Raw genomic sequence first — 27,286 nt, 5'->3', positions numbered from 1 at the left:
AGGAACACAAGTGGGGGTGCACACTGGGGTCGCCCTGTCCTTCTCCTGGGATTTCCTTGCACAGTGAGCCCTCCCGTCCCCCTGGCTGAGCAGGAATGATCACAACTCCTGCTTGGCACCCAGCCCCTGCCGGCCGCCCAGTCCGGGGGCAGCGAGCCAGTGGTGGTGTAAGCAGAGGTCTCTGGGTCTCTAGTTTTCCCGGGAGAACATAATAACACCGTGCAGACCGCACAGGCCGTGGACCGGGGCCGGCGACAGAGGTTTCTGAGCCTCGTGGTTTAGTTCCTGCCAATGCCAACTCCTTTCTGTCTAACTTTAGAAATCCATGGCTGGCTTCCCTTGCATCAAAGAAGTCAAAGCACTCAACTCCAGAGGGTGTGTATTTTTAAAACAACAACAACAACAACAAAATCAAAACAAAACCAGAGAGGGAGGGAAAAAAAATCCAATGATCTCCCAGAGTCAAGGAGGCTCAGCTCACGTCCCCGAGCTTCACGGAAATGCCCAGTGACTGTGGTCAGCCCGAATTAAACATATCTACTCTGTTTTTAAAGCTAAAAAAAAATTCTAAATGACCTTTAATTAGTAGACCCAGTTCTTTCCTTCCCATCAAAGCCAAGTGTTTCATGCAGAGCTACATTTCCTAAAAAGGCCTGCGGCTGGGAGCTAAGTTCCCTCACCTTGCACATAATGATGTCCTGCCAAGAGCAGCCAGCCCTTCCCACTGGCTTCTAGGCTGTGGCGAGGGGGTGCTGGTGTGAGGCCAGAGGGGTAAAAGTGTGCCCAGGACAGGAAACTGCAGCCCCAGTTGCCAGAGGGCTGAAGGTCCCCAAATCTGCCCAGTCTGCTCTGCCCCTTTCCTAGCGGGCTGAACTGGAGCAAAGGCCCTCAGCTCTCCGGGGTCAGTTTTCCCATCGATAAAATGGGGCTCCCAATTCCTGGCCAGCCCACCTCCTACTGAAAAGCTGTGGGCATTTTGAAAAGCACCGGACCCTCTACAACGGGAAGAAATTGTTGCCAATCTCTTGAGTGCCCTGACTGCTCCTCCCTTCCCCTTCACTTCTTTTTATTTAAAGAGTCCTCTCCCTTTTCTCTGTCTTGGTCCATCTTCTCTGTCCCTTCTTTCTTGGGGTCCCTCTTCCCTTGTCCCGCAGGCACCTTGTTCGTCTGGTTTCCGAGCAATGGAGAGCCCTAAGGTGCTGCTGGTCCACGGAGGACAGTGGGCTTCCCACAAGGGCTGAACTGAATTTGTGTAAGCGGCGGCACTCACTTGGGGACTCCGTTTGTGTATCTTTCCAGGGCATCTGGCCTCCCACCCCTTGGACGCAAGGGCTGTAAGAAAGCTTTAGTCCTTTTAGATCTGACTGGTGGCTCAACCCTCCAGGAAATTTTCTTCGTCAGTCTACCCAAGTTGGCCAGACAACTTATCCTTTGATTAGGGGTCACACATCATCCCCAGGGCATCATGATTTTCTCTCAAGGCCATGGCAGCAGAGGGAGAAGGAAGAGGCTTAAAATAAAACACACATACACACGCAGAAGACTAGCAGGAACACCGATGGGCTCACACAGACTTCAGGATTAATTTATAGATGCTTCTTAAGCTGAAGTGACTCATTGGGGCAGCTGGGGACAGGCCAGACCCACCAGCTCCCAGGGCCCCCAGTCAGCTGAGCCTTTCATTCCTCAGCTCTGGCTTACACAGAGGGAAAAAAAAAAAAGCACTAACATTGGCCATAGGACCCAGTGGCCAAGCCCTAGGTCTGTGCACTTGAAGCTTCTGGAATGTCAGGGTCCTAATGATTTTTTTTTTAACTCCCTTCGTTGTTTTATTTTGTTTTGTTTTTCTCATTGAGGCAAAATTTACATACAGTGAAATTTACCTATCTCTAATGAGCGGTTCTGTAATTTTTGATAAACATATTACTATGTCATCCAAGATAGGGAACATTTCCATTGCCCCAGAAAGTTCTGTTGTGTCCCTTCCAGTTACACCCACCCCAGAGGTACCACTCTTCTCATTTCTATCACCAGCCTAAACGTTGCCTGTTCTAGAATCATACCGTATTCGCTATTTTGTGTATTGTTTCTTTCACTCACTATGTCTGTGGAGTTCCTCTCTCTTGTGTGCATCGGTCATGGATTCCGATTTCGGCAGAGTCCAGTGCCAGCCTGTGAACATAGCATCATGTGTTTACCCAGTGCCTCTGCATGTAGACATTTCTGGTACCAGATTTGGCTACTGTGGATAAAGCTATAATGAGCATTCATGTACAGGCCATTCCTTTTCTTGTTTTTTAAGATTTTATTTTTTTATTTGAGAGAGAGAAAGAGCGAGCACAAGCAAGGGGAGCAGCAGGTAGAGGGAGAAGCAGGCTCCCCACTGAGCAGGGAGCCGGATGCAGGACGCGATCCCCGGACCCTGAGATCCTGACCTGAACTGAAGGCAGACGCTTACCTGACTGAGCCACCCGGGCGCCCCATGTACAAGTCATCGTGTGGACATCTGTTTTCACTCCTCTTGGATAAATACCTGGGAGTAGAATTGCCAGATCATGAAAGAAATTTATCAGAAATTTATAATTGAATTGGTTGTATCATTTTACACCCTCACCAGCACTGTGTGAAGGTTCCAGTTGTTCCTTATCCTCACCCAAGTTTCAGGTTGTGGGTCTTTTTAATTTTAGCCATTCTGGTGTGTGAGTAATAAATAGTAGCTCATTGCGGTCTCAATTTGCATGTCTCTGCTGGCTGATGATGTTGAGCCCAATTTCCTGTGCTTATTGGCCATTCCTATAGTTCAAAGTCACAAATACTTTCTTCTAGATTTTTTTCTAAAAACTGTAGAGTGTTAACGTCTACCTTTATGACTACACTATAACTCAAGTTAATGTTTGTGTGTGAGAGCTTAAGGGTCTAAGTTCAATTTTGCCATATATTTATCCAGTTATTTAATATTTGTTGCAAAGACTTGCTTTGCCCCATTGCTTTGGCACCATGGTTGAAAATCTGTTCTCTATACATGGGGGTTGACTTCTGGTCTTCCTAGTCTGTTCCATTTATCTGTCTTTCCTTCTGCCAATACCACTCTGTCTTGATTATGTAGCTTTAAGGTAAATCTTCAATCAGGTAGTGTAAGTTCTGCAAATGTGTCTTTCTTTTTCAATAATGTTTGGACAATTCTACATCTTTGCTTTTCCATATAAATTTTTAATGACATGTTTCTTGTCATTTTCTATGGAAGCCTCTGTTGAGATTTCTGACTGGGGTTGTTTTGATGTATAGATAAATTTGGGGAGAAGTGACATATTAACAATATTGAGTTCCATGAACATGGACTATCTCATCATTTATAAGATCATTTTAAATGTCTTTCAGCAATGTTTTGTCATTTTTATGGCAAATACTATTCATCTTTGGTTAAAATTATTTCAAAGTATTTTCTGTTTGGGGGTATTAATGTAAAAGAACTTAAAGATTCCATTTTCGAATTATTTTGCTGCTAATATATAGAACTACAATTGATTTTTGTATGTAGACCTTGTATTCTACAAACTTGGTAAATTCACTCACTGTTTCTGAGAGTTGCTTTGTAGATTCCTTAGGATTTTCTACCTAAAAAATCTTTGTGTCTATAAAGACAGCTTTACTTCTTGTGTTTACATTTTAACACATTTTATTTATTTTTATTCAATCCTGTTGCACTGAGATCTCCAATACAAAGTTGAATGGACGTGGAAGGTGCAGACATCCATTGTGTAAGATTGAATTATTTTTTCCTAAAAGGTTGAATGAAATTAATGAGTGACATGATCGATCTCATAATGTGAGTGGAGTTTTTTCTGTTGAAAGATGTTTATAATAGGGGTGCCTGGGTGGCACAGTGGTTAAGCGTCTGCCTTCGGCTCAGGGCGTGATCCCGGCGTTATGGGATCGAGGCCCACGTCAGGCTCTTCCTCTATGAGCCTGCTTCTTCCTCTCCCACTCCCCCTGCTTGTGTTCCCTCTCTCACTGGCTGTCTCTATCTCTGTCGAATAAATAAATAAAATCTTTAAAAAAAAAGATGTTTAAAATAAAGTCAATCTCTTTAATAGATACAAAGCTATTCAATTTTCTGTCTCTTTTTGTGTCATTTTGGTAAGTTGTGCTTTTCAAATAATTTGTCCATTTCATCTAGGTCGTAAAATCTGATAGTATAATGGCGTTCATAACATACTCTGATTGTCTCTTTAATTTATACCAGACATTGCGGGTAACACATTGCAGAGGCTCTGGATTCTGTTACCTTCTTCTGAAGAATATTGATTTTTGTTCCACCTGGCAGTTAAGTTCTTGGATAATCACTTTGAACTTGTAGAGACTTGACTTTGCACTTTCTTGGGGCATGCAATATTTGGTTTACCTTAGTTTTAGGGTGCATCCCTTAGGTCTGGGACATTTTTATTCTGCTCACTTGGTGGGATGCCAAGTCCAACTTCCATGTCTACAGCTGCAGCTGGGCCACAACTGAAATCTCTGCTCAGCTTTCATAGCTTTCTAGTTGATGCTTCCACCGTCTTCTAGATGTCACTCCCGTGCATGCACAATTCAAGGAATCTGTCAAGGATCTGAGGGTAGTTTACATGCAACTTGGGGGCTCTCCGCTCAGAGGTTTTCTCCTTTTCAGGATTTCTCTCCTTGGTTTCAGCTCCTCTGGCAAAAGAACACCAACCGCTGACACCCAAGATCAGAAATACTATGATTTTCTACTTGGGTACTGCAAGCCCAGGCTATGCAACAGGGGTATGGTGCACTCAGGAGAAAAGTCGTCTAAACATGAATCACCCAGTGAGGTTTACCTTCTTTCAAGCGCCATTCCCACTGCAGTTTCTGCCTGGTTTGGGCAGGTCTCCAATGCTGTCAAATTATTGTTTTATATTGTTCATTCATGAAAGCTGTTGTAGATAAGAGAGTTAGTCCAACAGAAGCTATATTACCACTTACTCCCCTTTCCTAGTAAAGTCTAGAGAACATGTTGCAAGGAGAGGAACAGTGATCTGCCAGTGTCCCATTGTTGTTACTGGCCGAGCCAACTCTCGAAACCGTATTTGCTGGCTCCACTTGCTCTTCCGTGGGGCCATGTGACATCAGATGCTTCACAAGGGGCTACTGAATGAGTTTTGTGGAGACTTGGGGAGCCTTGCTGCAGGCACTAGGTGGAAGGCCAAAGAAATAAGGAAATGATGAAGTCAAGTGGTCCAGGTCCTTCAGGGTCCCCAGTGAGCTAAGTGGTAGGTCAGAGAGGCCCTCAGGTTTATGTCTGTAGTCCAGACCCTCTTTTCAACTGAGACTCAGTCCTTCCAGAACTAAACCATCCTGGTTTTCTCCACCTATGATGCGTTTTCTCCCGTGTTCCTGAGTTCTGATCAAGGCCTTACCAATCCACCAGCCCGGGTGTCTACCCTAGAATGAGAGCTAGTCCTTCACTCCTCTTGCTTCATTGTTGAGATTGACACACACCCCACATCCTGAAAAGCCCAGGAGTCTGTCCCTCCTTTTGACCTCCCTGGTCCCTGTTTTTATTCAAGCTTTCTTCCCTTCACCCTGGTTGATTGCTGCGACGTCCTGCCAGGTCCCAGATCTGGACTCCTACACCCACCCCCATCCCTGCCTCAGTTCCCTGACTGCCTGAGTCTTGTTTGTTTTTTTCTCCTGAAACCCAAAATATGATCCTTTCCTTTCCTCTCCACTCAGGGCCCTCACAGCACAGTGGTGAAAACAGATTAACATCTGGCTATGATATAAAAGGAGAGATGTGAATAACTGGGAACTTGGAGTACATCAAATTCCTTGTTTGAACCACCCTCCCCTCTGCCTGAACAGGAATTCTGAGGAGATGCCAAGGAAGAGGCGTTGGGTGGGGGGGCTTTCTCAATCGCTCCTGGGACCCCACTCCACCCACGCAAACTCAGGAGATATCAAGTTTGACATTTGGCCTCAAAGGGGAAAAATATGCTAAGCGTACATTTTCAGAAGCCAGAATAAAGAACAAAAGAAGGAATAAGGTGCTTAAATGTTCGTAATAATTGCTACCTTATAATAAATCTATTTCTTAAAAATAGGGGTAGGAATTCCTCCCAGCCAGCCTCTCCAAGCCTCTCATTTGAAAGCCAAGGGTAAAGACTGCCGTAAAGCTCTTCAAACTTTAGAACGTGGAAAGGTCAGAAAGCCCGACGCTGGACAAGACGCAGGAGGGTTTGCACCTTGCTCTCCCCCTGCTTTAAGGAAGAAGGTAATCACCTCCATCCTTGGCAGCTCTCGGGGTTGCTGCTCCTCTCAAACCAGACAACAAATGTGAGTGGAAGCCCTTGGAGAAACCCAAAGCACCGTGACAAAAGGCATTACTATACCAGACACATTTATGTTCATTTTGCCTCTCCGAAGAGCCATCTCGTGGTCCAGTCCTCCCGGGCCGATGAATATTCCAGAGACACAAAATAACTTGAAGAATTGGGGTAGAGATAGGCCCAGAAGGCAAAAATCATTGATAGTTCCAGGAGATGAAGGGAGCCATCAATATTTCTAGGAGGCCACGGGGCCACACGGAGATTCTCTGAACTTCCTTTGAGTGTCCACAATGGCCTGTGCCAGGCAGGCCATGGAACTGTGGGGGGTCGAGACCTGTGCCCTCCCCTGGTCCAAGGACAGAGTCCCTGGCCAAATTGGAGGGCAGTGTTTGGGCCAGCACCTCCCCGCTGTGCCATGCTAGGCACCTGGCATCCCTCCTCCAAGCGCAGGTTCTGACCCCCTCTCTCTATCTCTCTCTCTCCATCCTGGAGATGCTGGGAAGGTGAGCTGGACTCCAGGATGTGGAAGGTTCTGGTAAACTATAAAAGCCACATACAGTTCCGTTGCCATCATTGTCGTCTGTGTGAGAAAGTCCTTTGCGGGTATCCTAATTCTTGAAGGCCTCATTCAGGCCTCAACCTCCAGCCAGCGTCACGCAGTGTGTTTGTCATCAGGAAGGCTGGCGCAAGACCAGACGCCACGCGGCCGGCGGAGCCTCGGGACGCAGCCCCGGCCCTGCTAGGGTGACCTGATCCCAAAGCACCCAGGCTCCAGTCTTTGCCTTTCCAGTCCCATTTTCGTGCAACACCAGGTCTCAGGGTGGTCTGGGGAAGGAGGCATTCTTTCCCTGTCCCCTGAATTGATTTCTTTTGTCTCCTTCGAGGCCTCAAAAATGCACCAGCCTCCATTTGGACCTGCCTTCCCCCAGGCGCGTGCTGGCCAAGTGTCTTCAATTAATGACCTGAGACTGAAATCCAGAGACGCACTCTCACAGCCACGGCGGGGGAATGACCCTGCCTTGGTGATAAGAAAAAGAATACGTTGTCAGGGCTGTGTCTGTGAGATGTAAGTCATTAACGTGGACACGCCAGCTCGCATGCACGGTGAGTGATCCCGGGCTGCGGCCAGAGCGCCCCGTCCCTCACCTCTGCCTGTTCCCCGGGCCTGCGCTCAAGCCCGTATCCCGCCTAGCGCGCCCTGCCCGTGACCCTTCTGCTAATCTGAACACAGCTGGCCTTCCAGGTCCGGCTCTTTGGATTTCGCATTCACTCAACAAACCTATTGACTTGAATGCCTACCGTGCACCAGACTCCCCTTGTGCTGGTTCGTTCTGCGTGACTTTATCAGGCGAACAGGATTGTCGCCACCCTTATCCCAGTGGAGTTCAAGGTCTTGGAGGAACATGGATAATTTAGAAGTTAACTCTAATGGGACGCGGTGGGTGTAGGGCAGTGACAGACACACGCATGGGGTGTGATGAGGGTGCCGGGAAGGGACACTAACTTCTGGAGAAAGTGCTGTATCTTGTAAATTTATTCATAATGAAAAGTTTCAAATATGACCAAGTTAGATGAAACTGTATTGTGATAATATTCATGGCCCAGCTTCGACAGCTGTCATCCTACAGTGAGTCTTGTCCTCTGTCCTCCTACCTACTCCCCCGCCATACTTCTGTGCGATTTCCGAGCAAATCCCAGACAGCATCGTGTTTAATTCTTGAATCCACAGCCCTGCTTATCTGCACCCCTCATTGGCTTTAGGCCAGCATTACTCTGAGAAGGGAGCCCCCAAGGAGTCGAAGGAGCACTGACAGGCCTTGATAGGAAACAAACCTGACTTCAAATCCTGCCTTCCACACCCACACGCTGTGTGACCTCGGGCAAGCTTCTTAACCTCTCTGGGCCTCCCATTCTTCATCTACAGAATAAGACGAATATGACCTAGCCTGAGATAAAATAGGTCAACTGCCTGACGTAACACCTGACACATAGTATGTGTTCTGTAAATACTCCTTCCCTTGTCCTGGTTTGGCCTGGATGAACAGGAGAGAGCTACGAAGTGGCTTAGTGTGTTTGACTTTCGAAGATGCCACTGGAAGTTCCCAGAAGTCAGACACCTGACCACACACAGTGTAGGCCCAGCCCAGATGCTGCTATAGTGAGAGCTCTTCTTTGATGTCAGACTTCCTCACTGACTCTTTCTACAGCGTGGACCGTTCACCAGCCACATTTCCACCATCAGGCGGTTTCACCTGCTTAGGGGTGCAAAGTTCAGGTCTTGACATTGGCCATTACTCTCATATCTATAAAGCATCGCTGGGGGTGGCGGGGGGGGCACTTGGCAAAGGGGAACATGTGCACCCAAAGCAAACCTCCTCAAGCTGGCTTGTGAAAGGCTTGGCCTGCTTCTGGCAACTGTTGTGAGCACAAGACTCCTCTCTGCTCTGGGTGGCAGCTGGCGATAAAGCCCCAGTAACTCAGACAAATGTGGCTGACGCCAGAGAGGAGTCAAGGGCCTGGCTGCGACGTCTGGGGCCAGCTTGGTCTCGGACCTCGCTGTGTGTTTACAAGTTTCCCTTTGACAATTCAGTTTTGAAGATGGGCTTCATTAAAGGGCAATTATAGGTTAAGTAACTTGTTGGCTCGCTGCCTAATGTGGAAAACTCGTCTGTGACAATCAGATAACTCTGAGATTAAGCAAGACAGCAATTGCTACTGAGAGAAGAAGCTTAGCAAGAGAAGAAAAGACTCTCCCCAGCCATGACCTCATCCCAGCTGCCCTGTCTGGGCAGGAAGTCGGAATCCGAGGGGCCAGCAGTCTCTGGGAACCTCGGGCATCGGGGGTGACCTCTTCTGGGAAAGGGGACTGTGGAAGACAAAGTGCTTTCCCAGCGGGTTGGCAGGATGCCCCCCTTCCTAGCAGGCTCAGTATCTGGAAGCTTCTCACTGGCTACTGAGGGCCAAGCCTGCTGGTCTCTGCCATGGCCTCTGTCTGTACCTTGCTCTTTCTCACCAGCACACCTCTGCTTATATCCTCTACTCTCTGACTCGACGCTTAGAATGATCTCCTCTTTCACTTTTCTGTCTGTGAGGCTCCCTTGACCCAGAAAGGATGACCCACCTCAAAATTCCTGGAACGTTTTGTATCAAATGGGAAGCTTTCCATTATGTGTTGGAAAACCTCACCCCAAAATATCATTTATGCAGACAGGGGGATTTATTGGACTATATAACTGAGAAGCCCAAGGATTGTTGGTTTCAGGCGTGGCTGGATCCAGGGGTATTAGGCAATGCCCTCTCCTCTGCTTTTCGCTCATTAACTCTAATGTGAGAGGCTCCTCTGAAGACAGGCAGTCATTACTCAGGTCCATTTGGTTACCAGCAATAGAAACCTCTTCTGGCTAATTTAAGCATGCATTCGGCCTCCCTTTCCTGAGCTACTGGCACATGGGAAGTGCTTTAAAAATAAAAATAAAAATAAACTAAGTTAGTTATGATTCTTATGTGCCAGGCACTGTGCTGAGTTCTGATTATGGGTGGTAACCAAAAACAGACCTGGTCTCTGCCCTTTGAAACCACAGATCAGCAATCACCAAAAAGTCAGGCAAATGAATGAAAACAGGCAACCCCGGGAAATGCCAAATTTAAGAGACACCTGTATAATACCGGGGTATATAGAAGAATTCAAACAACACAGGGAGACGAGAAAGGCAGAAACTGGACTTGTTGGGGATGTCTGGCATAGCTAAAGAACACACAGGAACCTAGGACAGGAGGAGGCCTGTGACCTCGGGAAGGTCACACCCAGGACCGCCCTGAAGGCCTCAGCAACTGGGACTGGTGGGCTCCTTGTCCCAGGCTCTGCCTTCAAAGGGACTATCATTGATGATTTTCCCAGGCCCTCCACTGGAGTGTCAAATTCCAGGGAGGAGGGAACTATAGGGCCCCTGAGCCAGGGGTTCTGTACTTGTGGCTCCCTCAGCCAGAGCTGGGCAGGCAGGAGAGGACCCACGCAAGGGTCCTGGGGCATCGTCTAGAGCCAAACTTGAAGAGTGACCAACTCATTCTGATTTTCCTGGGACTTTTCCAGGTTCCCCTGTCCCAGCAACCCCTCATTGTCTGGCTCGGTCTGCCTCCTCCCAAGTTCCTAAAGTCTCCTAGGCTGGAGGCCACATGGCCAAGGTCTTCCTGCTTCTGATTCGGTGGTCTGTGCCATGCTGGCTCTGCCCGCCTCACTTTCACAGGGCCAGCGTGGGGCAACAGGAAGGACACGGGAGCTGGATTCTCAAGCCCATGTCTACATAGCATTTCCATCCCCTCCTTTCAATGTTCTAACTTTTCTGCTATGCATGTTTTCGAACATACAGAGAAGTGGAGAAAATGGTTATATTGAGCCTCAAGGTACCCGCCACCCAGCTTCAGTGTTGATCCACATTTTGCAATCGTATTTAATCTACACACCCCCTGTTTTTAGGAGGGGGCTGAAGGACTTGAAAGCAGAGCCTCCGAATCCTATCACGCCTGCCCCCAACACGTGAGCAGGTGCACCTAAGGGACAAGAATATTTTTCTTTAGCATAACCATCATTCTGTTATCACCCCTCACAAAATCAACAATGACTTCCGGAGGTCCCCTACCACCCAGTGCAGGGTCTCATGTCTCTGATTAGCTCAAAGATGTCTTCTTACCATTGGTTTGTTCAAATCAGGTATTTAGTTGCTGTGTCACCTGAGTCCCTGTGGTGCTGAAATGTCCCCTCCCCCCTTTCCCATGCCAGTGACATGTCCCCACTCCTTTCATAGACGGGAAGCCAAGGCAGGGTTCAAGGTGTCTCTGTGGGTGAGGGGCAGAGCCAGCACTCAGATTCATCACGGCTCCCTGCTGATGGATTAGACCCCCTCTCTCCTGTATTCTATTTTTGAACTGGCGGAGAAGTTAGCAAGAACGGGCATCCTCAGCGCTGTGAGTTCTCAGGATATAATTCACTTTAATCTTTTAAGCATTTGACAGTATTTGCTCGAAAGAAGGAGCAACAAGTACATAATTATTGCACTAATTAAGCTGCCAAAAACACAAGCGTGCGGCAAGAGCACCTTTGAAACGGGGAGCCCACGACGCATTAGCATCTGCTGTAAGCTTATTAATCACCTAACAGGCAATTAGCAAGCTGTTACTGTTTGAGGCTGCTATGTAAATAAATTCTTGGGTTAATTTCTTCCTCTGATAATAAAGAAAACATTATGAAAATTAGCTAAGCGACAATGTAAATGATCTTCACTGTTAATTATATGACGGTGTTACATATGCAAGGACCCAGCGCTGATAAGGGCCTGGCTCCCCCCACCTCCCCATTGCCCACCCCGGCCCCCACCTTGGCTGTGCCGCTTTAAAAATAAAAGTGTTGACACAGGTAATGTGACGCAGAGGCGGGAGAGCCTCGGGGAAGGGAGTCACAGCTGTTTGCTTGCAGCTTACCCAGAGCAACCGCCAATGCTATCAACCAGGTCCCTTGCCTGAGCCTCGGGTGCCCTTGGGCTGTGACTGTGACCCCGGCTGGCAGCACAGGACTAGGGAAGGGGCAAAAGACCAGGCCTGGGGTCCTCCCCACCCCACGGCTGCCTGTTCCCACGGCCCCCCTGCTGTGCCCAAATAAAGCTTCCAGGGCTCCTGTGATCATCACCGTGCAGCCGTTCCTCTTCGTGTGGCATCTGCTAAACAGGGGCCTCCCGGCTCATCCGTCTAACCAGTGCGCAGCATGAGGCGCCTGTGAACCCCGGCTCTAGAATCCAAATCCTGCCTCCACCACTCAGTGGCCACGTGGCCTGAGAACAGTGACCGAACTCCCGCCAGCCTCAGTTTCCTCACTTGCAAAATGGAACGATGGCAATAGCACCTCCACGGGGTGACCCTCGTTGAGTCTTTGGCACGGAGCCCGCCGGTGGTGAGCCCCTGATCACAGTTATTACCACCCCTGACCTGGTCATTCACCGTGGACCGAGTGCCTGGAGCCCAGAGGGGAGAGGCACAGACCTGCCACCCCAGGTCCTGAGAGAGCCTGGGCGCAAGTGTCCAAATAACCAGACCAGCAGAGGTCTGACAGGGACCGATGGTGGTGGCCAGAGGGGTGAGGGACAAAGCCAGTGTCCAGCATCGTGAGGAGCTGGGGTTCAGGCATTGATTCTAAACAAGTCCAGCAGTACATCACGTAACGGAGCAAGGATGGGCTTTGGGAGAAGCTGGCACTTTGTCTTCCTTTGAAAAAGTTCTCGGCTCTGAGCCTTCTTTCCTTCCAGGTGATGGGAATGGAGATGAGGGATGGGATGCGCTCACACAAAGATGGTTCTCTTAAGCTGTCAGGTAAGGGGCAGCCCAGGAAGACTTCTCATGAGGGTCTCCCCCTACAAGCTTGCCTCCTGGGCACAGGACAAGGGACCCTTGTCCTACTGCTGACATTTGCCCTGATGTCAGCCTCTCGTTTACTAGGGCACGCCAGCTTAGCAGGAAACACTTGCTTAAACAGGCTTCTTGAACTGCAGGACTTCTCCGAGCACTTACTAACATGCTCTCATCACAGTGTTCATTTCTTCCACACTTCAAGAGCCCCTACCATCAATAATAAGACCAGCAAACCATTTTTAAAGGGGCAAAATTATACTTTTTTTGTACCCTAAAAGCACGTATATCCTATGACCCAGCAGTTCCCACCCTGGGTATGCACCCTAGTCTGGAAATTTTTGCCCCCGCATACCAGGAGATATGTACTAGAATGTTCCCAGCAACGCTGTAATGACAAAAATTGGGGGGTGACCTACAAAGCTGTCAACAGGAGAAAGGATAGATTGTGGTCTATTCGTGCAATAAGATGTTTTATGGCAGTGCAAATTAATAAACTACAGCTATTCGAAAACAATACTAGGACTTCCAAAACGTTGAGTAAAATAATGTCAGTTACAGAAATGTATATATAGTTAATACCATTCATATAAAGCCCCAAACATACATAGCAATGTAATATTTAAGGACATAAACTCTCTCTCGTGTACACACACGTCCACACATGCATATGTACATATGTATATACAAATGAAATTCCAAATATGGTTACTCTAGGTAAGGAAAAGGAATACAGGTATTGTATTCAAAGTTATTGATAGTTATTTATTTTTAGTTATTTAATAACTGTTAGATAGTTATTATTTTTATGCCTCACTCTAATATATATATACACACAAATAAATAGATGTAAATATATATACTGAATATATATATATATATCTTTTTGTATATTGGAAACATTTCATGTTAACAATTTTAAATCAAGAAAAATGGACAAAACATTAAGTCGGTTCACAGAAACTGAGATGTAAATGACTCTTAAATGTGTGAAAAGAACCTCAATCTCACCACGTAAAATGGGACGGGTCAAAAACCCCACTGCAATGCCATTTCCCACCTGTCATGCTGGCAAAGGTCACAGATGTGGTAACGCCCCGTGTGGTCAGGGATGAAGAGAAACGGGCGCCCTCCCGAATCACTGCTGAGAGAGAAACACACAGTTTCCCCGGGAGGCGATTTGGCAACACGTATCAAGGCCACAAGTGAATATCCCCTTTTACCCCACTGTATTCCACTGCCAGGTCGTGAGCCTTCCAGCCGAACTCCCAGGGTTACAGAATCTGACTTGTGTGCAAGGATCTCCACGGCCAGATTGATCTTGGTAGCAAGAGATTAGAAACATCCTAAATGCCCAGGAATAGGATGCTAGTTAGGTAAATTCTGGAATAACAGCAGAAGGAAGAGCTGCAGCTCTTCAAATGCATGAGTGGACTGGTAAGGAAGGATCTCCAAGATACACTGGTATGTAGAAAAGGGCCAGGTGATAGAGTGTGCTCCCATCGTGTGAAAATACAGGCACGCGGGTTATCCGCACACCATATACCCCTCCGCACCAATGCTTGTTCATGCACAGGATCTCTCCTGAAGTCTTCGCAAGAAAGCACCGTTGGCCTCTGACAGAGAGACCTGCATCATAGGCAAGAGAGGGAAACAGATTTACATTCCACTGCATGGACCTTACACCCTGAATCCGATCCATCTGATCCCGTCTGCCTCACCTGTGTTCCAGCCTCAAGCAGCAACCAGCTCTGCGCGGCCACCAGCCCGTGCCACCCAGGGACGCCCTGTTCCTGCTGCTGCTTTCTGCCCCTCACCCCGGGGGAGCATCCCTGTTGATGTCACCACCCCGGGACCACACCTAGGGCCCATGAGTGCCCGACCCAGACGAGGAGGAGAGGTAACTTCAGTGGAGCAAATCTTCGGTCACTTGAAGACAGCACCTGAGGGATAATGTCTGCCCCCTTGTCCCCTGCGATACGGTTTGATATGGCTTCGCGGGGGACCGTCCCTTGGGAGGCAGCAATCAGCGGCACTTAGCTACAGCCAGCTCACTTACACCCCCTCCTCTAGGCTCTTCTCTGCTCACCGGGATTGCACTTCCTAATAAAGCAAGAGTGCAGAAGCCCTCTGCCCCAGGCTCTTTTTTTCTGGGGGTTTGGGCAAAAAAAACTTCAGGACTTTGTCCCATGTGATGTACCTAATAATATATGTATCATAATGCTCATATGCTATAAATGCTAATATGCACTTTGAATCTGCAAGAGGGTGCGAGTCTAGTCTAGTGTGTGTGTGTGTGTGTGTGTGTGTGTGTATATATATATTCTCTACTCGGATATCCCTCTGACCTTTCTTTTCCGGAACACCTGTTGACCTCCTAGCATTCCGTGGGACACGGTTGGTAAACCACAACCCGCCCCCATGCTTCTCTGAGTCCCAGTTCTGCCCTCGGGAGTCCCCCTGAACAAGTCTTTCTTCTACCCCCTGACAACCCCCTTGCCAATGGAAGACCTCACTCAGGTCCCTTTTCCTCGCCCTTTTCCCGTTAAAGATCTTCCTCTTTCAATGAGGTCTTTGGTAGGCTCCCCAGCCCCTCCACCAGCTTGGCCATTCTCCCCTCAATAGTCTTCGAACCTTGTCATGCTTTTTCATCTGTGACACCAAGAACTAAGCAAATTTCGGAGAGTGGCCGGCGAGCGTGGCCGAAAGTGAGGCTGTCCCTCCCCAGGCTCCGGGCGCGCTGCCTCTAACCAGCGGTCCGCGTCAGAGGCCAGGAACCCCCCTGTTTAGCGGCAGCATCTCACTGCAGGCTTCTATCGATCTCGTGGTCAACACCGCCGCCGTCCCAGATCTTTTACACAAGACCGGCTGCGAGCCAGCCTCCCACATCCTGTACTTAGGCAATCGATTTTTCTGAACCTGAAATACGAGCCGTGACATTCATCTGTTATGCTCTCTCCTGCTAGAATTGAGAATCACCCATGGCCCGTGCCCGCCAGGATCATGGGAACCCCAACACGGTCCACACAAGCACAGGGAGGTGGCAAACTTGGCCCCTGGGCTGGCTTTGCCACCAACCCACGTGTGGCTGTGATCAGCTCTTGTTTTTCCTTAGGGGGAGAGAGACGAGGGGGGTCTCGGAAGCATGTGGGATGTCATTCTCCCTCCCGGCTGTGTGACAGGCCGGCTTCCTGCATTTGCATCCACTCCGCTGCGGGTACACGCATGTTGGTAAGTTTGGGGCCAAGGAGAGACCACCAGTGAACTCCGTCTAGGCGGAAATGGAACCATCCATCAGCCCACTGGGGTCGGGTTTGTTCAATGAGCTATGAAACCACAAACTGATGTGCAATCCAGCCTATATCTGGGTCCGTCTTCTCTACACTCTTCTTCTGCCTTTTCTTCTCTGTTTGCTCCTCCGTGGGAAAACACCTCGTTCGGCTTCTAGCCTGAAGTCTAAGCAAGGACTGTGTTTCTTTTTCTTAGATTTCAACCTTATGACTCTGGTCTGTTTCCTACCTCTTGGCCTTCTTTTAATTCCTGATAACCATGTGACTCTACGGCTCTGTGGCGGCTGTGTTTGGCTGGTAACCCCTGGGGGTATGGGGGTGGTTCCCAGGGGTCCCCATGGGCCCACCTTGGGGAAAACCCCACATTAACCCCCTTTGATCACGAAACAAAGACAGACACCATTGAACTTGTTGGCCTTATTCTAGAACTGGGTTTCATTTCCACTTCCTGGGTTTCTAAATCCTAGCCCCCTTGCAAAGACCATTCTGAGCACCTCAGGAAACGCTTCTCCCAAGGACGCATGCGACACAGACCCGGGAGTGATCAAAAAATTTTTAAATGGAAATTCATCCCCCCAATATATTTATCTAACAAGTGAACAAATAATACTAATACGAGTAAAGAAAAAGATAAAACTGCTAGTCTTCCTCTTTGAAGAGGAGCAAATCCTCCCATGGGGTCACTGGAAAGATAGAACCCAGCAACCTGTCTGGTCTCTCCTAGCACATCACAGGCATTTAATCCCACGCTTTTCTTTTGCATGCCCAGAATATTGGTTCTAATCATTCTGAGCTGGGGCGGGGTCTTTAAAATACGCTAATTAATCCTCTTTTTTATGCTGAGTCCCAGGCAGGGGCGAAGGAGACAGGGTGAGTGGCGGGCCCACTGGTTAGCTCATCTTTCTGCCAGGAGACTTTGCACCTTCGTAAGGTGATAATATGATAATAACGGCCAACATGCATCGGGCGCTCTACGTTCCGCCAATGACATCTCCCAATCTCCCGAGGTTGGTTGTTTTGTGATAATGATGAAAAATCACTTTTGAAATTTCAGATGGGGACACAGAGACACAGAGACTTTATGTGAGGTACACCAGGTCCCACAGCCAGAAGGGGCAGGGTGGGACTTTGCAGCCCACAGGCTGCCCTTGAGGCTGTGCTCCATTCAACACACGCACATGCACACACACGCACACGCACACATACACGTCACCTCCTTCACAGCCGCCGAGGCTGCACACCCTCCAGGACCCAAAGGGCCAGAGCAGTGACTGGGAATATGTACTGTCCCCTGCTTCTGCTCTTGCACCCTGCAGGTCACCCTCCACACAGTGCCGCCGCTGCCCTTGTCAACCACGAGTAGGTCAACGCCGCTCCTCTGCCCCCAGGAGGCCCACGTGGGAATGAGAACCACGCGCGCTTCCTCCCATCCCACATGAGGACCTCGCCGGTCTCTCTTAGCGCCTGTTCACGCCTCTCCAGCCACACAGGCCTCCTTGCGAGGCCTCGAGTGACCAGGGTCATTGGCTACTCAGAGCCCAAACACCTGCCGTCCGTTCTGCCTGGGAAGCTCTCCCCCTGAGTTTCCTGCAGGCCTCCTCCCTGGGCATCCGGCATTTCCTGTCCCTCTCCCCCGGCGGCCCTCCCCAGCCCCTGCTCTATTTCTCATCACACCAGCACTTAGCAACACCTGACGTGGATGTGCATGACCTATTTGTTCCTCCTTATGGGGGTCTCCACACCAGAAGGTGGAACCCCGAGCACATGGCTGCCATGCCGCAGGCATCCAGTGACCCACATTTGTGCAAAGAACACCTAGTGAGACGGCCCGGCTCTTCCGAGCTTCAGGCCAGGGCTCAGGCCCCACCGTCCCTCTGGGGGACAGCATCCGAGGAGGCAGGGGGCAGCGGCACGCAGGCGCTGCTGTGTCCTCCTCTGCAGGGGGCATCCCGGGAAGCTGGGTTTCCAGCCGTGCAGGAGGGCAGTTCAGCCCGAGGACCCCATCATCGGGGTACAAGGGGGCAGACAGAGAACAGAACTAGGGTCGAACGGAGCTCACGGCCAGATGGGGCAGTACCACGTGTGGGGCTAACCACGTTCCAAGCAGTGTCACTTCCAAGGGTCCCTTTCTCCAGGCTCAGTGTGGGTGGCCAGGGCTAAATGCACAGACTCCGGCCGGGTGGGGGGGCGGCTGGACCCCTTGCTGGCCTTGGCTAACCTGCTTCCCCCTCTGCAAACTAGAACAGTAGTAGCCATCTTCCCTGACTGCTCTCCCCTGCGAGACCCTGGCTGTGAAGCTGGCTGGCTTCTGGCTTCTACCGTCCGTCCCCCTTTCCTCCCCTGCCCTTCCCCTCACTCACTCAAGCTCCAGTTTGGAAGCTGAGGCCAGAGAAACACGCCCCCCCCCGATGTATAGACCCTGTAGTCAGGGCCTTCTGGGATCAGTGCCTGACAGCCTTGCACACTTTGTGCACACACACCCACCCACACACACATGCACACGGAACAGTGCATTGCAGGGCGGGGGGTGCAAACTCAGCAGGTTTTGTTGTTTAACTGAGGTTCACATAACCTTAAAGTAACCATTTCAGGGCATTTGGTGTGTTTACGACGTTGTGCACCCACCGCCTCCATCTAGTTTCAGGACATTGTCGTCAGCCCCGAAGGACACCCCCTCCCCATCAGGAAGCCACCCTCATCCCCTCTCTCCTCGGCCCCCGGCAACCACTCACCTGCTTTCTGCCCATGGATTGTCCTCTTCTGGACCTCTCATTTCGATGGAAGCAGCCAATACGTGACCTTTTGTGACTGGCTGCTCTCACCTAGCATGTTTCCCAGGTTCAGCCATGTTCTAGCGTGTACGCACATCGTTCCTTTACATGGGTGACTAATACTCCCCAGCAGCCCGTCTTCATCCAGATGGAAGGCAGGGGCTCATTCCACCTTTGAACAGGGCTTTCCCTGGCAGGTGGATGCAGAAACGTGCGAAAGGAATTCAAAGAGGCAAGAGAGAGAGGAAGAAAGGAAAGAGGAGGGATGCAGGAGGGAGCAGGACAGAGGTGGGAGGGCGGCCACACTGGAACAGGGAGGATTCTGCGTATCAGGGCTCAAGCAGATGCAGCTCCCAAGCCAGGACAGCGAGAGTGGTGTTTGGTGACCCTCGAAGATGAGCAAGGGGCGGACAGTGGAGCAGGGTTGCAGGCTGCGCTCAGGCCTCAGAAGTCGCACACTTTGTCCTGTGCTTCTCAGTCCCCCCACTTTCCTCACACACATCCCTTCTCCTGCATGGGGCCTGTGAAGACAACGGAAACCCCCCTGGTCCTCTGACTCTGCCCCCAACTTCAGAGAGGCCTTCCTCCTTCCCTGTGCCGGGAGAGGCTCGGTGCTGCACCGCCTGGCTGCTGGAGCCGCTGGCCTGGGTGGGCCCCCTCCGCGGGGACCCCAGAGAGGCCGGGCCCCCACCCCTTAGCCGCGGGCCAGGGCCGTGGCCCCACGCTCAGAGTTTGGGAGCCAGGACAGGCCAAATGGGCCTCTCACACTGGACGAGGAGGTGAGGGTGGAAATGCAGCCTCCTTCCCTGCAGGACGGGGTTCCCTGGGAGGGTTCCATTCAGTACAGACCCTCGTTCGTCCTGGAGCTTAGAGCACCACTTCTCTGCACCTGGGGCTTACTTATGTCAAGCCAGGGAGCCGGACCAAACGAAATATTGACTCATGTCAGCCTTGAAGGCTTTGGTTGGTTTGGGGAACTACAGGCTCCCTTCTGCTTCAAGCTGGTTTGGGAAGGGCCCTGCATTCCCCTCCCTGTTCTGATTTGAGCATAGGTTTGGTAAGTGGCTCACAAGAGAAATTCCTGTATGTGTTGGGTTCAAGAATTCACAGAGACAGGTAGCTCGTTCTGGTCTCGGGTTGAGGCTTTGGTTCAGAGAGAGGATGAAGCTGGCTGTTGACAGAGAGAGGAGGACCCCGACAGCATAGCCCCCTCGGCCCCTGCTGCGGGTTCGGGCCCAGCCTACGCTCCATTTAGAGCAGCAGCCCCGGCCCCCAAACCCCAGTGAGTCTCCGGAGGGCAACACTGTTTGATTGATTTGGAAACTGTGACAGTAAAACGGTTAATAAAAACCCGATAGATCTGTACGGAGGTGCTTTCCACACTGCGCGGCCCCTGCTTAAATGAGCGCTATTCATCATGGCCGGGCCCAGATGCCCAGAGCGCCCTGCACAAATGAGGGGGCTGTGTAACTGCGGCCGGACTCCTGCAGGGACCCCCCACTTCCCCTGTCTGCCCTCGTCTCCAGTAAGACGGAGATGTCTGCCTCTGGTGACCCAGCTTCCCTTTTCTTTTGGACAATGGTTCTCAAAGTGGGGTTCCCAAACCAGCCATGGCACCGCCACCTGAGAAAACTGTAGAAATGCAAATTCTTGAGCTCCACCCCTAGTTGCCCATCCCCCAACTCTGTGGGCAGGGCCCAGCTCTTGTGTGAGCCAGCCCCAGTCTGAGAACCCGTTCTCCACACTCCCTGGCAGCAGCACCCCGGGCTTTCAAACATTACGTTTGCTCTCTGTCAAATGGTATCTGACAAGTGCAGATAGCACTACGGCCGGAAGTCTCATCCCATGTGGACAGGGGTTTACATTTGAACAGAGGATAAAATATGGAATCCCCAACACTGGGGATTTATGTGTCAGTGGAGAAGTTGGGGGGACCTTTGTGAGGAAGGCAGGGGTGAAGAAGCACTCTCTGCCCCAAATCTTCCCACCGGTTCACAGAATTGGGATGTGAGAGGTAGAAAAGCATAAAAGTGTTCTGGAACCAGAAACATGGGCTTAGGTCCCAACTTGGCCGTCTGATGACGGTGCAACCCTGGGCAAGTCATCTCATCTCTCTGTACTTTTTAGTTGCCTGCTCTGAAAATGAGGATGATAATAAGACCTGGCTGCTGGGTTTGTCCTGAGGATTCCATCAGTTCATGCCCAAAGGAGCTCTCAGCACAGGGCCCTGCCTCTCTAGCAGGGACCACCAGGGGCGCTCTTGAGCGCTCAGCCGCTCCCTCCCCTTGGGCCCAGGGCTCCCCACCCTCAGCCACTCACTCTCCTTGGGCCCAGGGCTCCCTACCTCTTAGATGGCCGGCATCCCTGTCGCCCTCTCCCCTCCACCCAGTGCGCCTGTCCTGTGAGAAGCAGAAAACCCGAGGCATAGGCTTGAGGACGGTGATTTGACTCCATCACCACGCCTGTGGCCGAATGGGCTAGCAGATGCCAGCAGTTACTGGCCCTCAACAAGCTGGCCTGCTCCTGTCTCTCAGCTCCCCAGAAGACACAGAGATGAAAGCAAGAGCCATGGAAAAGCAAGAAGGGACAGGAGGAGGGAAGAGACCGGAAACTAGATGGAGACAAAGAAATGGGGGAGGACTGGAAGAAGAGAAACACGGGAGAGAGGGAAGAGGAGACAGAGCCGGGACGTAAGGAGCAGACCACTCCAGGGAAGATGTGCCCGTGTCCCTCTGCAGCCTGTTCACTGGCCAAGCTGTTGTCTGGGAGCCAAAGGCCAGCGTCTCGGGGTGCTGAGAAAGACGCAGGGGAACTCCTTCCTCCCCGCTCTGGAAAGCAGTCTGCAGCTGCACCAGCCTCAGGGCTGCCTGACATGCGGCCGCACTGTAGAGCTGAGGCCTGTGGGTCCCTGGTGAGGAAGCCGTGCCTGCTGCCATTAAGCCAAGGCCGCGCTCCGGTTGGGAGCGTGGCTCAGCCAGACTGCAGAAAACGGACCTCTGAGCGGCATTCCTTCGGCACCTGCCCAAGCCCCGGGGGTGCCAAGTGTCTTCTCTCTGCCTCACCAGCTGCTGGGAGCAGAGAAGGAGCCTGGCCAACCCTCTGCCCAGCTGCCTGCCCCTCTGGGCACTGGAGGGCCTGCAGGTGGGGGTTCCTGGCCCCCCCACCAGTAGCTCCAAGAGGGTCGGGGAGTGTCACACATCAGGGGCACGTCTGGTTTTGCCTGCAGTTTTCGAAGCTCCTTTGGGCAACAGCAGGTGGTGGGGTACATGCCCAGGGGCTGGGGGGGTGTGAGGAATCAGGCCTGGCTGGCACACGCACTGCCACTAAGCTCTCAGCAGCACGCTGCATCTGCCCCGAGGAAGAGACCCTTCCTCTAATTTGCTAAAGGCACCTGGTGGGCTGGCAGGACCCTAGGTTCCAGTGGGACCCACAGCCACCATAAGTGATACTGTGCTGATCTCCTGGAGAGAGCCCAGTCCCAGCGCTCCAAGCCCCTCACCCCGCAGTGCTTTACAAAATACCCCTCTTCCACCCCAAGGGCATACCAGCTGAACCCGACTCATGGAACGAAAGGTTTTCCTCAGCCCATCCAGGCTCGATCTGTTTCGTTTGATTTGAGTGCCTTCAGATGGGAATGTGCCCTCTGGTAGATGACAGTCCCCACCTCTCCCACCTGTCCTGTCCACCTGGCCCTGCGGGCCCTGGAGTCTGGCTCGTGTTCTGAAGGAATTGGATGGCCTCAGTTGGGCCTGCTAGCCTTTTGGGAAAATTGTGAGGAACACCATTGGGTCACCCCAAGCGAATGTCCACTCAGGCTGGCGACTCCTTGCTTAGCATTGTGATCCCAGCCTGGGCCACCTCTGTCCCCTGCGGTAAGGCCTCTGGGGAGAAGGGGTCTTCTCAGAGAATAGAAGAAGGGGTGGGGTGGGGCGGGGTGCGGGTGCAGGGAGAAGCCGGGGAGGCCTGATTAGTTCTTCCCTGGGAATGAAAGTGGCTGGACGCCAGCAGAAATTTCAGGCTGGAGTCCAGGACATTAAGATTTCTGGAATCTTCCCCTCCACCCCCCCCCCACAGTCTTCGCTCTTTCCTTTGTTTCTCCGTTCCCTCTGGGCATTTCCCTATGGAGATCGGTGATACTGGGCCCTCAAAACACAAAGGCCTGTGTGTTTATCTTCCCAGATCGGAGCTGAAGCAAGGAACCTGGGCTCCTCATCGCACAGCTCAGGGAGGAGGGGGCTTCAGTTTAGAAAGAAAGCAGATTACAGCCCCAGAAAGAATAAAGGGGTATGCAAGCCATCGGAGACGGAGGGGGCACACAGCGGGCAGTAGGCAGAGGGTTCCCCTGCCCTGGGATGGATGGATCCCTGCAGACACCGGTGACACAGGCCACCCCAGCCCAGGCCTTTGCTCTCACGGCCCTTCAAAGCCAGGGTCAGGTGACCCTGCTGAAGGCCTCATGCTCTGCTGATCCAGGCCTGGCTGGTGAGCGGAGGTGCGGGAGGGATGAGATGGGTGGTTTCTTGTCCCTTCCCGGCTCACCTCTGCTTCTCCAAACTAGAGCGCCAGTCGGGCTCACAGCTCTCTAGTGCCTACCAGATGGTTCTCGCTGTTACCTGGACGCACATGTTTCTGTTTGAGTTGTGCTTTTATTTTTGATGTGCTTTAGAAAATGAGAAGGGATCCATTCAATGGTGGTTTCGTGGATTTATTGCTTAGGAGGGGGCTAAGTTAAGAACACGAGCTGATTTAAAGAAGTATATGGGGTAAACAAGAGTACAGTGGTGGAATGCAAAAGGCTGATGTTTGAGAAACTCTGTGTGACCCCGACAAGAGTGGGTTCCCCAACCAGACTGTGGTGGTTCTAACCCTACTGGGTACTGCATTCAACATGGGCGCAATCCCCCAAGACGTGGGAAGGGCTGGCATTCAGTGCACACAGAGAGGTAACCATGTGCCCAGACTGAGCCGGGGGAAAGGAGTTGCACAGGGGGCTTGGCTCTGGGGCTTTCATCCCCATCCTCCCTCTAGCAACCTTCATGCTTTCCCAGGGCACCCCCACCATCCTGCCCCCAAAAAACACAGGGGGGAAAGTGGCGTCCAAAATGCCCTCGCCCTGACGGATTCCTTCCTTAGGAGCTGGGAGGCCCCGTCATCAGCTAGGGGACCTCAGAGGCTCACACTCCTCCTCACCAAATGGGGGTCCTGTGGTCATTTTGCCCTGAGCTGGGAATGACAGGAAGCAGGAGATGATGCCGAGGGAAGTCCAAGGATGCGCAGCGAGGCTCTGACCTCCCCCTTCCCCTTCCCCTCCCCCTCCCACCATCCAGAGCTCCTGCCACTGGCCAGAGAGGGGGACAAATGGTGAAGGAGACAGCCCCCACAGCCTTCCGGCAAGCTCAGCGCCGCAAAGGTAGACTGCCCACAATGCAGTTGCCGGCTTCGTCAAGGAAATTACTTTAGCCCGGAATCATTTTTTATGTGCCTGTTCAATAAAATAATTTTTGATGGCCTCATCCATTTAAGTCACAATCAAAATAGCAGCCAAGATGGGGCGGCCCTGTATTCTATCACCCGAGCAAGGACTATTTTCTATCAATTCGCAAATACATTCACATTTAGGTGAAAAATTATACCATCTGGGGTCAAATATATCAGGGGCTGGGAGCCAGGAGGGAGGGGGCCCAGGTCTGAGGGTTTCTTCATGATTCAGCAGTGTGTGGGACAGCCTGCGAGTGGGCAGTGGAGGAGGGCCCAGACACAAGGCCCGTGCCCAGGGGACGTGAGAGGTGCTGGCCCCATCCAGGAGCCCGGGGGGCCAAGGGCACCAGCTTCTCCAAGGAAAGACAGACAGACAGACCCACAATTCCCCAGGTGTGAGCAGCCGTGTTAATAGGTGTCCAGCAATTATCAGCAGCCAAGATGGGGCAGCAGGTGGAGGAGAGCAGAAAGCTGGAGCCTGAGACAGGGAGATAAGGAGGGTGGGAGGGAGGGAGAAAGGAACCATCATCAGATGTTGCTGGGTGCCAGGAACCATGCTGGTACAGTTGAATTGTGCCAATAATCTTCCGATAACCCGTGAGGGGTATCATCTCCACGGCCAAGGTGAGGACAGGAGCCTCAGAGAGGGCAAATCACTCCTCCAAAGACACACAGCTTACAGAAGACAAAACTTGACTTTCACATCAGATTTGCCTGAATCTAAGGTGTGTTCAGGAATGGTCTCATTCAGTAACTTATTGGTAAGTGTTTTAGGGGGGTGTGGAATGGGGATTGATTTTTTGAAAGTGAGAACGTGAAATAATTGAGAAGAAAGAAAGGAGACACACCCCTGTGGGTCTTGGAGGTGATGTGGACTTGGCTGGCCCCCAGTGATCTGGGGGCAGCCGCCATGTATCTCCAGGGTTTTTCTCAGAGCCCTATCTGCTTGAGGCTGGCTCCAGCAAATGTGGCTTCCGGTCAGGTTTCCCCAGACCCCCTACGCCCGACCTCCGATCTCCCCCAGCCCCCCCAACCCCTCCCACCTCTCCCATACACACTCACAGGAAGCCTGTTCCTAGTGTTCATTTACTGCCTCGCATTCGCGGGCTCACTTCCCCCGGGGGTCTGCACCTTAAACCTGCATTCTAATCATGGCTTGAAAGGCTGGGACCCTGGAGATGAGATTTCGGGGGCTGACCAAAAGCATTTTAGGGTGTGGGGATGTCTCCCCTGTCCCCCTAATATCATACCATGTAGGGCACTGTCTTCTCCTGTCTGTTCATCACCAGCCCTGAGGCTGTACCTTTAATAAATACACAAGACTATGGGATCCTGTGTTGGAGGCAAAGGATAGGAAACATTGGGGGGGGGTCTTAAATCTGCCTCCCCGGTATTTGACGCTTCGCTTCTTTTGCCTCCTTTAATTAAGAGGACGTCTCTTTATTTGCATGATCTTACATTTTACCTACAGTGCTTGTGTTAGAAAATTCTGGCCCAAACTCAATTCCTCCCCTGGCCCTCAGCACCCACCTCCCCCATCCAGGGGACTGTCAGCAGCCTTAATCGCGGCCACCGGGCCATTTTGGAAAATAGTCTGATACTTCCATAGAATGTTAGCTGTAGTGTCCCCACATAAGCCAGCAATTCCACTCCTAAGCATACGTTCAAGAGAAATAACAACAGAACACTTGTCTGTAAATGTTCAGAGTAGCGTAATTCCTAAGAGCCAGAGAGGAGAAATACCCCAAATTTCCATCAACTGATGAAAGGAAATAAAATACAGTATATCCAAACCCTGGAATTCTGCTCAGCAGTAAGAGGTGAAGTGCTGCTACGTGGAAGAACATGAAAACATGATGCTAAGTCAAAGGAGCCAGTCACAAAAGACCACATATTGTACGCTTCTGTGTATAAACATGTCCAGAATAGGCAAACACATGCAGGCAGAAGGCAGATTTTCGGTGGCCTATCGTTGGGGAGCTGGGGTTGGTGAGGAATGGGGAGTGACTGCTAACGGGGATGGGGTTTCTTTGGGGGGCAATGAACATGTGCCACAGTTGATTTTGGCAATGGTTTTGCACAACTCTGTGATGACACTAGGACCCTTGAATTGTACTCTTAAAATGTGTCAATTGGGGGGCGCCTGGGTGGCACAGCGGTTAAGCGTCTGCCTTCAGCTCAGGGCGTGATCCCGGCGTCATGGGTTCGAGCCCCACATCAGGCTCTTCTGCTATGAGCCTGCTTCTTCCTCTCCCACTCCCCCTGCTTGTGTTCCCTCTCTCGCTGGCTGTCTCTATCTCTGTCAAATAAATAAATAAAATCTTTAAAAAAAAATAAATAAATAAAATGTGTCAATTGGATGACGTGTGAATTATATCTCACGGAGGCTGTTTAAAACAATCAACAGGGGCGCCTGGGTGGCACAGTGGTTAAGCATCTGCCTTCGGCTCAGGGCGTGATCCCGGCGTTATGGGATCGAGCCCCACATCAGGCTCCTCTGCTATGAGCCTGCTTCTTCCTTTCCCACTCCCCCTGCTTGGTGTTCCCTCTCTCTCTGGCTGTCTCTATCTCTGTCAAATAAATAAATAAAATCTTTAAAAAAAAAAATCAAGACAATGCATGTTGCTTGGTCCCCCAGGCCTCTGACAGTTTGCTTGCCCCTGCTGATGGCAGCCTTTTTTCCTGGCCTTTCCCCACATACACAGACCTATCACCTGCTTTCCCATCCTTTGACCAGCCCCCTTCTCCTAGGCTCACCTGCTTCTGCCCATCCCAGCCTGCACTCCCCGCCCCGTGTGCGCTGTTTCCCTGATTCACATCGCTGGTCTCCTTGGCTACCGGGGCTGGAGCCAACTCCAGCTGGGGCCAGAAGGGGAGTGCTGCTGTTCTGGGACCCTGAGAGCTAAGAGCACCCCCCACCCACCCGCACTGGGAGATCTCCTCTGCTTGGGACCAGGGTCGCTCACACCAGCCAGCTCTCCCCTTCCTGGCCATGCTAATGTCATGGTGTACTAGTCTCGAGTGCCAC

At 51.3% G+C, this 27,286-nt stretch overlaps 1 long non-coding RNA gene across 12 annotated transcripts in view; it reads left to right on the top strand.

Annotated features, from left to right (window-relative positions):
- The window catches only part of LOC117802336, a 31,854-nt gene extending 17,407 nt beyond the window's left edge, over window positions 1–14,447 (top strand). For 2 of the 12 annotated variants that reach the window (XR_004625518.1, XR_004625517.1), the window contains exons 8-9: window positions 6,102–6,271; window positions 7,211–8,570. This is a non-coding gene — a long non-coding RNA (uncharacterized LOC117802336). The other 10 variants (XR_004625524.1, XR_004625523.1, XR_004625527.1 and 7 more) reach the window with 8 other exon arrangements.
- The last annotated feature ends 12,839 nt before the right edge of the window (window positions 14,448–27,286 follow it).

Source organism: Ailuropoda melanoleuca, chromosome 5 (assembly GCF_002007445.2).
Source record: "Ailuropoda melanoleuca isolate Jingjing chromosome 5, ASM200744v2, whole genome shotgun sequence".
In the NCBI taxonomy this organism is placed as follows: Eukaryota; Metazoa; Chordata; class Mammalia; order Carnivora; family Ursidae; genus Ailuropoda; species Ailuropoda melanoleuca.
Note: the sequence above shows the minus strand (reverse complement) of the source record. Positions and strands in the feature narration are given on the sequence as shown.